General features: G+C 45.7%; 1 protein-coding gene across 13 annotated transcripts in view; it reads right to left on the bottom strand.

Annotated features, from left to right (window-relative positions):
* The window catches only part of SLC9A9 (solute carrier family 9 member A9), a 658568-nt gene that overhangs the window by 20048 nt on the left and 625221 nt on the right, over positions 1–13299 (bottom strand). Inside the window, exon 15 of one of the 13 annotated variants that reach the window (XR_009540647.1) lies at positions 10224–11544. The exons of the other annotated variants lie outside the window; for them this stretch is intronic. The gene's annotated coding sequence lies outside the window, so the exon portion shown is untranslated. Of the gene's footprint in view, positions 1–10223; positions 11545–13299 lie in introns of those variants that run through there. 13 annotated transcript variants of the gene reach the window in all.

Below are 13299 nucleotides of genomic sequence, written 5' to 3'. Positions count from 1 at the left end.
TCGTTGTACGATTTCACTCTCCTAAATCAAACCTTCCATTTGCCACAATTATTTACCATTGCTTTGTAATTGTGAGGAGACAGCTGAGTGGAGCTGGAAGTCTATTCGTTCTTTAAAGTGACATAAAACGGCACTTGGAGTGCCAAACGATAATTGTTCTTTTCTCCTTGTTAATATCCAGCCGCTGCTAGGAGTTCTGTGAAAGGTTCATTTAATGCCAGCTCCAGAAACTTCTGTGGGATTTGGTTCTTGGCCTCTCTTTTGAAAACCAATTTGAAATCACCCTCAGGAATTGGGAAGGCTGAATTGGTTGTGACTTTCAGTCAGAATTCCTCTCTAAATATTTTAGCAGGATGGAGAAATCGCCCTCATTTACAACCCTGTCCTACTCAGTAGGGGTATGGGTGAGAAATAGTGGCAGTTTCTCAGACATACGATTACTTCAAGGACATTTCCAGCTCCACCTGAATCTTAGGAACTGGAATTTGGTAAGAAACTAGATCTTATGAGATTTTCACCTAATCTAATAGGACCTTGGTGGCGAGACAAAAACTGGAAGTCCATGGGAACCACTCTGCAAGGATGGGAGGGTCCTTGCTCTTTGGCTACGCTCTCAGGGGTTCCCGCACCCCACAACGAAGTGACCATGTATGGGTAATCTGCCAATCCAATGAAACTTTCTGCTGACAAAATGAACGATACAGGGCTTCCCTGCTGGCGCAGTGGTTGAGAGTCCGCCGGCCGATGCAGGGGACGCGGGTTCGTGCCCTGGTCCGGGAGGATCCCACATGCCGCGGAGCGGCTGGGCCTGTGAGCCATGGCCGCTGAGTCTGCGCGTCCGGAGCCTGCGCTCCGCAACGGGAGAGGTCACAACAGTGAGAGGCCCGCGTACCGCATAAAAAAAAAAAAAAAAAAAGAGCGATACAGATTGGCTGCGTCCTTTGGCTCTACGTGAGTTTCCAAACACCCTTGAGATCCCTGTTGATTGACTACAGATAGGGCAGGGAAGGTAAAGACGTGCTGTTATCAATGGGCCTTTCTACTGTACGGATGAGTTCCTACTACTCCTGCCCTCCAGTTTCACATTCTATGCAACACTGTCGAGTTTCTGACCTGGGTTAGAATCAAAAGCAGCGAGCTCATGCCTCTCTGACCCTCTGGCTCAGAATTGCAATATTAATGGTGTCCAGCATTTATTAACACTAAGTATATTGGAAACTCTGTGTTAAGTGCTTTACGTGAATAATCTCCTTAAATCCTAGGAAGTAGCTTTATCATTATCCCCATTTTATGGGTGAGGAAACTGAGGCCCAGGGAGTTGAAGCCATTCAGCTAGGAGATGGTGAAGCCAGAAGGCACACTTGAGCCGCTGCACTGCCAGCCTCACTTCCCCTCGCTTTGACTCTGGAGCTCAGAGCACGACGATCACATCCCTGGCTTCGGAAAAAGTCAGCAGAGGTGCCTCTTAGAAAAGACCTTCGTTTTCTGCGTTCTCTGAGCCTGCTTCAGCACCATTCATACCTGAGGCCATCAACGCAGTAGGTGACTGTGGCCCAGGAACTTTGTGGCATGATAATAGGCTTAGGTTAGGAACAGAATTATTGGTGTGAAAAGATTTGCCGTGGGGCAGACTTCCATTTGCAATGGTTGGAGTTTTAATAGTTTGTCCCACGTATCCCTGGTTCCTTGAGTTTTGAAAAAGAAGAGAAGGAGAGGAAAGCAGAGACACCCTGGAAGAGGCACTGGGCTGTCTCACCCTCCTCCCTTTCTTTCTACTACGTATAGTTTTGAGGTTCTATTCATGAGCTGTAGTGTTTTGAGCCTTTTAGGAATTGAATACACAGTTGAGGGAGTATGAGATGTGACTTAATCACCCAGAACCCGGGAGGGGTTGGATACAGAGTTTAGTAATGTCCTCAGAACTGAAAGATTCTATTCTCTTTCAACCAAGGACATTCAAGAGTTGGTGACTTTGGAAGTTGGGGGATTTTCACCTTCCACGTGCCATCTGCTGATTGAACGGTAGTTGTTATTTTCTCCTAACTGAGCTTCTTTTTTTGAGGCTGATTTTAAGTGTTTGCAAAGGAAGGCAAGTGTGTGCTCTGGAGGTGGTAGGGGTAGGAAGTAGCGGGGTCTCGATAAACCTTCCCAGGATCTGCCTGAGAGCTTCGGCCAGGCCCTGGCCCTATGCACACAGTGTTGCCAGACATAGCAGCTCTGCGACCTTCTTGAGGATTTGGAGGAGGCCAAGCCAGGCATTCTACGGCTCTTTCTGTTGGGTCCTGCAGGGCCAAGGGCTTCTGATGCCATTCAGAGCCCTTGGAGTAAATCTGACATTTGAAAGGAGGCCAGGGCATTCTTGGTATAGGCGGTGCCCGGTCTCGAGCCGATTACCGAGGTTTATAGCCTGGTGACATTCCCTCCGGCTCCCAACTTTCCTCTCGGCCAGGGCCTCACAGGGTGTTCTTGTTCAGGCTAAGGCTGCATTGTTTTGTGCTGTGGACAGACATTCTTTTTCTCCCATTGATTCTTCCCAGTTTAGGGATGCAGCCCTGTCTGGATATAAATGGAGGTGGAAACAATCACACCAGATTTCAGTGACTTCAGATAACCATCACAGTGGCATCTTCTGGGGTTTCCCCCAGGAAGTAAATAACTCAGATTAACTCCAAACTCTTTAGAATAAAACTTCATAGTGTCTGCCAGACTGTGAAATGCAGGTGCCAATGCAGGTCACCTTTGAGTCATCATAGCCCACGACATGAGAAGTCTTAAAGCAAAATGTGGCTCCCCTATTTCTGGACCTCACAAGGTAGGTGTCAGCAAAATTCTCCATCTCTCAACCCCTTCTCTGTCCTAGTAGCTGGGCTGGTGGGGAATGGGTGAGAACCACTGGCAAACAGGGGAGGCCCAAGAATGCGCGGCCAGGCAGCTCTAGAGGGGCCGCTGGCGTGACCTGGACGAGGCAACAAAGCAGATACGATTTCCTAGTCTCTGTTTGACCTGAGGCTTGGCCAGCTTATACCCTGGGCAAAAGTCTTGCATTGCCAATTTAGAAGAGTGCTAATACAGCAAACTATGAATAATTGGATGACTCAAAAAATAGCGTGTTAAGGGGCAGACATCAAAGGGTGCAATGGACCAGAGGGAAAAAATTCTTTTCTCTCTTCTTTATCCTCTGGGAGCTTCTCTTCCTGTGCTTACCATTGCTAGCTTCTCTTGTGATCTCGCGTCTCGTTTCTGTGATTCACAGGTGACTGAAGTGGAAATACGAAGCAGGAGCAGATCGCCCATTGTTTTGAGTTATCCCTGCAAATTCACTCTCTTTGCCGACACGGTGAAGGAGCTGACTGTGTAGCTATTCCCCCTGGGTTTGGAATAATTCCCGTTGCTGCTATTCATGCAGCCCAGGACAATCATTTTCCCATTTTCTGCTCAGCACCTTGTCCTTCAGTGGCGATGGAATAATAGTGAGTTAGTTTATAGAATCATTGTACCTATAGACCTTTGCACTTTAGTTAGGAATGGCCTGGGGTAAGAGGAGAATTTGCATGAAGTGGATGCCAAAGGGGATTTTAGAGATTAAAAAATGTCCCAGAGGTAAACTATTTGGTTTTTCCAGAGGGCTTAAAATTATGCCAATTGCTTACACTTAAGTATCGCTAGGGTGCTATTCTCCAGTAGATCTGGCCTGTCCCCCCACAATGTCTTCCTGGAAGAAAAACAAATTGAGGCTTTTGATTGATTTGTTTTTGTTCAGAAAAGCTGAAATGGAATTAACTTCATAGGTGGAGAACTGGTCTCTGCTTCTACTGCTGACAGTAAGTACTACAATAGGAAACAAATGGAACATTTCCTTCTGAACAGAGTTGCAGTGAATTGAGAACTAAAGAGCTTATGGAAAATAGCTTTCAAATGATTATTTTTGTTTGCTTAAATGCTTGATTATGATGATTGTGATTCCAGCGATACACAGAGACAGCATGGGAAAAAAGCTAAGCCTAGACTCCTGTTATAACAGAAACCACAGAACACATCACACTTCATAAAATCCAAGTGCTCATAGGTTTCCTGGGACTGCTAAGTAAAATATAAATACGCTGTTCAGGTTCTACTTGTTTGCATTTTCAAGGCCTAGAATTCTTTTTAGGCTTTCTTTAAAAGGTTTACCTCGGCCTTGGGTCACTGTAACACTTATGAAATGAAACTTGAACTTGGAATTTTCTTGCTTTGCCTGCAAAGGTTGGCCCTCTGGTTTACAACAAGAGGCTTTTGGGGGTGACAAATACATCCGCTGATGGTTCAGGGTTTCAGACAACAGGGTCATTCCAGTCCCTGAACTGGACCGTTCTTGGTGGGATGATTTCATCACTGCTGCAGAGGCAAACCCGGCTACAGCATCACTATCAAGCAGAGCCCTATTGACAGCCATGTTCCGTGAAGTAATTTTTCTTGTTTTTTGCTTAGAAAGAGTAGGACCATGACAGGCATGCAGTCACTTTAACTTCTCAGACCATGACCAAGATGAATAATATGAATAAACCCTGAACCAAGAACCTAAAGGCAAACATGATGGGACAATCAAGTAGAGAACTACAAATGGTCTTGGAAGATCCAAGTGCTGCCTTGGCAATTTTAAGCTCTGATCTTCTCTGGCCAAAAGCAAACCAAATCCCCTTGCCTCTGCCCTCATCCAACCTGCACAATGGCCCCAGGGATGATGAGGAAGCAGTGGCAAGAGAACTGACACTGTTGGTGGATGGTTCAGGGGGCTGGCAAATGGCTTCGAGAGCATTCCACCGTCAGCCTGTTAACCTGCCTCAGCCTGAGAAGGACTGAGATCACTTGATAACTGCTGGTTTGCTCAGCGGGGCTCTCAGTGGTAGCACAGGCTGGGAGCAGAACGTTTTGTGCTCAGGGTGAATGGGGCCAGGTGATGCTTACAGGGCCCTTGTCTACACCTGCTCTGTTTCGGAGTGAAACAGATGAGCTTGGTGTTGGAGGCTCAATTCACTGCCCCCCAGAAAACCAACAGCCAGTGACACGTTGTTCCAGTAGCAAGGCTGCTCTGGTACACTTTGACTTGGCTTTTTGTTTCATTCAGTTTCAAGAACGTTTGTGAATCGTTTTTTAAAGATGCCCCCTGTCTTTACCCTTTCAGCCCTGAAGCTCTTGAAAAGGCCAAGACACGGCAAGGACACTTCACATTTCTCCTGGCCCAAATCGACCTCCTTGTCTCCCTCTCCCTAAGACCTGTTCCTCCCCTTATACTCCCTGTCTCACTGAAGAAGACTCCATCCTCCAGTTTCATGCTCAAGCATGGGGCTGACCTTCAACTCTCTCTTCTTCCATCCCCACCACAGCCAATCAATCCATCAGTCACCAAGTTCTATCTATTCCACCTGCCAAAGACCTCCCTATCCATCCATCCATCCATCCATCCATCCATCGTTCCATCCATCCATCCACTTCTCTCCAGCCTACAGCTGCAGTCCTCACCCAGGCTGCCAGCACTTCTCCCCTGGGTGGCTGTAACAGTCTCCTCACTGGTCTAGGAGCTCTGCCGACTGACCCCAGTTCACTGCCCCACTTCCACTCCCAGTCATAGTAAGAGTGGTTCTTCTTCAACGTTGACTAGATCATGATACTTCCATGCCTACAACACCATCAAGGGCTTCCCATGGCCCTGAAAAGTCTCACCTCCTTAGCCTGATACAACTGGACTCTTTGAGACCTGTCTCCTTCAATGTAACCACACGTGCTGAGTCCTATCTTTTCTCATCCTTTGCACTTGCTCTTTCCTCCACCTGAGTGCTGACTCCACCACTGTCCATGGCTCCTCTTCTTCCTCAGTTTTCAGGACTCAAGGGTCAGTTCCTCCCAGAAGCTTCCCCTGACCCTCCCTCCTCTGGACTTCCACAACCTGCACCCATTGTAACTAGTGGGACGTTGTAATCTAATGTCAGAACAAGGATACCTATGAGAGTGACAGGGTCACTTGTACATATTATGCACAGACAACAGGCAAACCCAGGCTGTATGGTCACCCTTATCATGGCATTTATCACACCTTCAAATTGCTTATTAACTGGCCAGGTCACTCCCCGCCCTGGCCGGCAGATGGCAAGGTCCCTGATGACAGAGAATGCCCCGTTTTCAATGTAGTTGCTTCCATAGTAGGTGCTCAATACATATTTTTTAAATGAATGAAAGAAGGGATGAAAATGACTGAAACAAATAAGAGTCTGGTCATGTGGTCCCAGACTCCAGAGTTTGATGTAAAGTCATTTGTCCCCAAACCCTGCTGGTAGGCCTTGATGTCTAATGGACCTAGATTTTCTCTCTGTTTCTCCTCTGAAGAGGCCCTCAGCCATCACAAAGAGCACAGAGAAAGGATGTACTAGACTTCCTTGCTAACACTCCCAAAATTCTTAATTCCAAAGCACGTCTGGCTGAAATGAAGCAGATGGGTCGGGTCTTGAAGTGTGTTTCCTGGTGGATAAGCACCTTAGGATGTTGCGACATGTTAAATGATAAATGGGTTCTGGGCCCAAATGAGTCACGGAAATTAAGCATATCTCTTTATTGCTAAAGCTTACTGTGAAATAAGCAGTGTTTCTGAAGTTTAGATAGACACAGAACCTATCCCCCTTACCTCTCCCATCTCCCAGCCTTCATGTTCCATGGAACCTGCTTTGAGAACCAATAAAATCAAGTTGCCAGGCCGTCTCTATGTAGGTGAAAGCTTTGAGTCCCTCAAGGCCAGGCCTGTACTTTACTCATCTCTCCCCATTGCCTAGACCAGTTGGCACACAGTTGACACTCAAAAAAAATGTTTGTTGCATGTGGACTGGAATGCCATGCACTCAATGGAAGACAGAAGAGTTTGGGGTTGGGGGAAGCCATGTCACCCTGCCATGCTGGCCCTGCAGGTGGCCTAGGGAAGGGGAGGAGGCCGACTTACCTGAAAATGACACGGGGAAGCGATGAGGTTGGTGAAGCTTGTCTGTCACGCTTTGAGCCGTGCCCTCCTTGACCTCATACCCTGTTCCCATCCCACCTCCCCCATGGGATTTGGCTGTCATTGTCTGTTCACCAAAACACTGAGCTGGTGAAGCTTAGTCTCACTCAGTGGTGTTTGCTTAGATGGCTCCTGCTAACACCCTCTGGCCTCAAGGGAGAGCAACTCGAGTGGCAGAAGGCCAGGTGGCAGGACTGATTTCAAGCAGGCTCCTGCTGCCCCACTAAGGTATGTTGTATTTCTCGCTCTGCCCACTTGGGAGGTTGGCCCTGATCGTGCACCAAAGCCACATGTTCTGTCCATCGCCCAGAGGGGGGCCTCACGGGTCAGCGTTCAGAACGGAAGAGGATGAGGCTGTTGATGTTCCTGAGACATCAGGAAAGAAAAGCACAAACCCGACTTAAAACCTCCCAATGAGGGAGGAAAAAAAAAAGATGGTGCTCAGAAGTTAAACGCTGCTCCTTCGGAGCAGGTTTAAAAGTCTGTCTTGAAGAATTTTTTGGCAGTGTAACTTCTGTTTCCTTCTGAGATGCTATTCCTTCTTCCAAATTAATTATTTATTATAGAATGACAAAATTTCATGAAGCTACAAGCTGAATCTTCTCCTTTTTCACTGTCCTTTTTCCAATCTAAAAGGGGAAAAACAGTCAGAAAATGCCATCCTGAAACTCTGCAGTTGAGCCAGTATGGGCTGCAAGCGAGTCCAGTGGGAGGGCCTGTCACCCACAGGGCTGCTCTAAGCCAGCGGGGGTGAGGCCAAAGGGACTCTCCGAGGAAAGAGGGCGGTCCATCTGCAGGGAAATGAATTACTTGAAGCTTTTAGACTATGAGTCAATCTGACTTGTCCCTCTACCTTACTAAAGAATGCTTTAGACTTTTAGATTTTGCTCCTATAAAGAAAAGCCGGCCTCTTGGCCTAACCTGCTAGCACCCAGAACAGCAGGCAGGAGCCGGGGGCTTAGAAACAGCAGAAGCCTCTTCATTGAGCACAGGGGATGAGGACACAGAGCCTGAGGGCTTCCATTCGGCTTAGAAGCCCCTGGACTGGCCCCTGGCATGGTGCTCGGCTGCCATGGGATTAATAATGACAATATGTAGCCTCGTCCCTTCAGGTCGGCTTTTACCTCTAAGTAAGTTCAGTCTGGGCTGACTCTGCTACCAAATGAATTAGGAAATGCTTTTGTTTCTCAGGGCAGTTTAGATTTCTGAACTACTGATGACAGCTTGTGGATTTATACTATCATTTCCATTGTAGAGGTGAGTAACCTGAGGATCAGAAAGGTTAGGGATTTGGTGCAGTTTATACATCTGTGATCTGAACACAACTTGGCCTAGGTCCAGAACCCATGTTCTTGCTACTACATTCTGCCTCCTTCTGGCCACATGGAGGTCCCCTACTTGTGTTTCCCTGTGTCTATGTGGCTGGGGGATGTCCCAGAGTTGTAAAATGAGAGCTGTGGATGGGATGATCTAGAAGGTTCCTTCTTGACCTCTCATTCCATAACTCGAAGCAAACACGTGTTCCACTGTCTACAATGGGGTATATACATCCAAGTGGATGCCTAGGAAGGGAAATCTGCCCCCTTTAAGACCTCTTTTCCAAAATGTAAGACCCTGGGCTTTTGGACCAAGTGATATATGTGAATCCCTTGATCCCTCTGTGCCTTGATGGCAGTGCTCTGGCTGCAGCATGGGTGGTCTTCACTGAGACAGGGGACCCGGGCTGGTTAATGCTACACTTGCTGGGGGGCAACATAGAAGACACTTAAGTGCAATAAGGCCCCAGAGCTATAAATAAAGCTCCAATTTTTTTTTTTTGGAGGAGTTGGGGGTGAAGGTGGGGGAAGAGACCCTTTAAATTGAAGAACTTGTGGGTATAAATCTCTCTTCTCATCTGTCTTTATTTTGGAGTGTGTTTAAGGATATATATAATATGCATTCCTCTTCCCATATATCTCTATGCTTATATCAATTCATAAATAAAATATACAGCTGCTCAGCTGAAATGTATTACTTGTCTGCAAGATTCCTCCTGCAGGTTAATATCTCCTGCCAGGGGAGCTGCCCTGGTTTGCATTGACTTTCAGTGACCTACTTGCATGCACTGGTTCAGGCAGGGTTTAACAAGTGGTCAGGTAGATATGTGCATCTGCGTGTATTCTTCATTTTCACGTTATTTTAGTATTAATTGGCTTCACTACGCCAAAAATCAATAGTATGTGCATAAAGTTAATCTGGCAATTGCACCTTTAGACAGGAAACCTGTCATGAACAGATACTTAAAAAAATGTATTTATTTATTTAGGCTGCGCGGGCTTTCTCTAGTTGTGGCGAGCGGGGGCTACTCTTCGTTGCGGTGCGTGGGCTTCCCATTGCAGTGGCTTCTCTTGTTGCAGAGCACAGGCTCTAGGTGTGCAGGCTTCAGTAGTTGTGGCTCACGGGCTCTAGAGCGCAGCCTCAGTAGCTGTGGTGCACGGGCTTAGTTGCTTCGCTGCATGTGGGATCTTCCCCGACCAGGGCTCAAACGCATGTCCCCGGCATTGGCAGGCGGATTCTTAACCACTGAGCCACCAGGGAAGCCCAGAGCAGATACTTTTGGAAATGGCTCCGGAGGGGAGACTAATTCATGCCGTTTATCATTCTACAGCTGTTCTGTTATTGGCATAATCGGCATTTTCCCGATAAGTGCCTTCAAGATCCTCAGTGCTTATGGGAGAGAGAACCTTGAAAATGGAACCCACCTGAGGACTGCACATCATTGTGCAAGTTCCCTTTCTGTTGTTGAATGTGATCTGAGACTGAGGTTGGCGGCTGTGAATTTTAGTATGTTACTGTCAATCACGGGAGCTTATCTGAGTCTATTTGGCTTGGAATTGGAAATTCCTGAATAATGTGACACTTACGCAGTGGGTAGTCTCAGAATCAGAAGGCAGTTTGATCTCCCTGATCAGATTCTAAAATATGATTCCTACAGTATTTACTAATACTGAAGAATTCCATCTCTGAGCACAAGTCAGTGTTTTGAATGTGCCTGTAACCCTTGCAGGAGGTATTTCTTGTTAAAGCCAAGCGTACAGTTAGGGACCAAAGAGTAAAAAAAAAAAAATTTATAAAACTCTTTTCTTACACACATCTGTAAAAACAAATAGAACAAATAATATGAGATGATGAAACGTAAATTCATATAAAATGTTGTAGAATATACTCGGCCAAGTCAAGCACTTGGTGCGTTGTGAATAACTGTTTCTTGTAAACTAAATGACAAATAATTGGATAAAAAAATCAATGGACTATTATTTATGTTCCATTTAATCTAGGTGCTTTAATAATGTCTATCTGGCCAAATACAATATTGATTTTTCATTGCTGTGGGATTCACTTAACCTCAAACAAAACTAAAGAAAACGAAACCCCAACTGCTTACCCTCTCTTGTAATTGTTGGTGTTTACAGTGGGAAAGAACACGTTGAATTTAGGCAACTGATGGGGAAAGGGGAAGAGATGTAGGAGCCTTGGTTTTCTGCCTGTTTTCAACTGACAAACACTTATATTAGGTGTGAGATCATAGAAAAAAAAAATATATGTATTGGTCTTTGACCCTGGTTCCTGACACTGGGTTCCTGAATCCCTTGTAAATTCCTAAGTCATGAGAGTACTAGGAGTATATTTGTTCTAATAAGGTGACGCTGGGTCCTGAGAGGAGACAGGGGCCAGAAAGGAAGTTAAAAGTTGGTCATGACTACATGAGGACGCCTCCATAAGTTCCCTACAGTAGGGGGTTTGGAGAGCTTCCAGGTGGGTAACCACATCCGTACCTGGAGGGTGATGCATCCCAACTCCACAGGGGCAGAAACTTCTGTGCTCGGAACCCTCCCAGACCTTGCCCTATGTATTGCTCCATCTGATGTTCATGTGCATCTTTTATCATATCCTTTAATAAACTGGTACATGTAAGTAAGTATTTGCCTGAGTTCTGGGAGCCTCTCTAATGAGTTAATCCAACCTGAGGAGGGAGTCGTTGGAACCTTCTATCTACAGCGCAGGCGATAAGCTGGGCTTGTGGCTGGCGTCTGAAGTGGGGGTAAGGGTAGCCTCCTTGTGGCACTGAGCCCTTACCTGTGAGATGTGACGCTATCTCTTGGTAGGTAGTGTCAGGATTGAGTTAAATTGCAGGATACCCCGACATCTGGTGATCGGAAGTGTCAGAAGTGAAATGAGCTAGGTGAGTAGAAAAGGAGATTACCAGGAAAGAAGCACAGCAGAAAGGAACTGGGTTTCCTCTACTCTGGAAGGAAAAATCTGGTACGAGTAGGGTAAGGCTCAAATTCGTACTGTGCATTTTCAGATATATACTAAATGATAAAGCAAGACTATTGCCAAACAAGGTACCCAGTAAGTGTGTGACAAGGAAGCACAGAAATCTGGTGGAAGAGTCTGCTTCAGACAAAAGCAGAAGTTCCAGTTTCTATTTTACATTAACTTTTTGAGAAAATCCGTTGTATTCCAAGTGGGTTGTCCAAATACTGAAAGAAAAGAAATTTTCAGGTGAGGGACGGTAGACGGGTGGAGGGTGAGCATTGGCAACCCCTAGGGCCTTGCCCAAGCTCTTTCTGACAGGCCTTGTGCCCTATAACTTCTAATAATTGCCTAATTTAAATCTTATTTCGATTTTATAATTCACATGTCAGTGTCTCCATTTTGCAGATGAAGAAACTGAATACTCAGAGAGGTTGAGTTGCTTGCTTTAAGGTCACACAGCTCTTGCTTAGCAGGACTGGGGTTCTAAACTTGATCGGACAACATGTTTTTTCTACACATGTCCCATGTAGGAAATAGATAGAAATATGTCAAAAATAACATTATCATGGGGATTAATATTTACATGTACAAGATGGAGGAGCTGATCAGAAGATCATTGATTGAAGTCCTATCTGTGATAAAGTTTAATGATTTGAGAGTGGTTTAGAAAAAGCTGAAGTCACCTCTGGAAGTCCATGAATGGAAATTAGTTTGCAGATAGGTTTTGTTTTGCCTATTGATGAGACAGGTAAACATCTGAGGTTAAGATTTTTTCTGAGCTAACATTAAAGCAAACACTAAACCTTATATAAACTTTATATAAAAATCTGAATAATCAGCAGATGTGGCAATTGAGTCTGCACTCCTGAAAGGTAACAGACAGTTGGTTCTGAGTACCAGCTGTTCACTTTAGATGTTGTCAGCAGTTTTCCACTTTGCCATAGTCCCTAACAATCCCTAAGGTCTCCCTGACACTGAAGTCATGTATCGATTGCTTTTACTTCTTTTTATCCCCTCAAACCTGGCAGCTCCCTTTATTTGTCCTGCCTGCTTTGTCCCTGTAGGCACTTTTAGGTGGGTTTCCTGATACAGAAAGCAGTAGAAGCTAAAAGAAGAGAGACTTGCATTCAAGAATCTACCATGGCACTAATCAGTTCTGTGATCTCAGGTTAATGCATTAACCACTCTGAGCCTCAGATTCCTCATCTGTTATGTGGGAATGATGAACGATTTGGGGAAGATTAAATTTAAAAGTTTATGAGGGCTTCCCTGGTGGCGCAGTGGTTGAGAGTCCGCCTGCCAATGCAGGGGACATGGGTTCGTGCCCCGGTTCGGGAGGATCCCACATGCCGTGGAGCGGCTGGGCCCATGAGCCATGGCCGCTGGGCCTGTGCGTCTGGAGCCTGTGCTCTGCAACGGGAGAGGCCACAACAGTGACAGGCCCGTGTACCGCAAAAAAAAAAAAAAGTTTATGAGATTAGGCTCAATAAATGTTAACTGACTCTAAGACATTCTTAGAAAACCGTTCTTAAAGAAATTTTGCCCTCACCACTAATTCACAGAGAATGCTAAAACTGACAGTGTACCAACAGCCTCTCACATCCATCTTATAGCTAACCTTTCAAATCACCTACACCCTTTTCTAGACCATTTTTTGCTCTCTTTCATTCTTCCTTTAGTCAAGTGATTTTTAATTGTGCTTCAGACCGTTTCCAACATTACTGTAATTACATAGCAACATCTTTTCATAATACGAAATGGAGCAATTGAGCAAAACACGCAAAGACCTCTGCCTCCCCAACACCCCTTTCACACAGCTGCTCATGGTACCCCTTCTTTGCCCACTGGGAGATGAGGCGCCCACACTTTCTGGCATGTGGCTACCATTTTAGATCTTTCCATCATCACTCCTGTTTCAAGGCCCTACAATTGTTAATAATACGGTATTGCCCAATGATGTCTGAATAACTTTTTTCTTG

Source organism: Lagenorhynchus albirostris, chromosome 5 (assembly GCF_949774975.1).
Source record: "Lagenorhynchus albirostris chromosome 5, mLagAlb1.1, whole genome shotgun sequence".
Classification (NCBI taxonomy): Eukaryota; Metazoa; Chordata; class Mammalia; order Artiodactyla; family Delphinidae; genus Lagenorhynchus; species Lagenorhynchus albirostris.
Note: the sequence above shows the minus strand (reverse complement) of the source record. Positions and strands in the feature narration are given on the sequence as shown.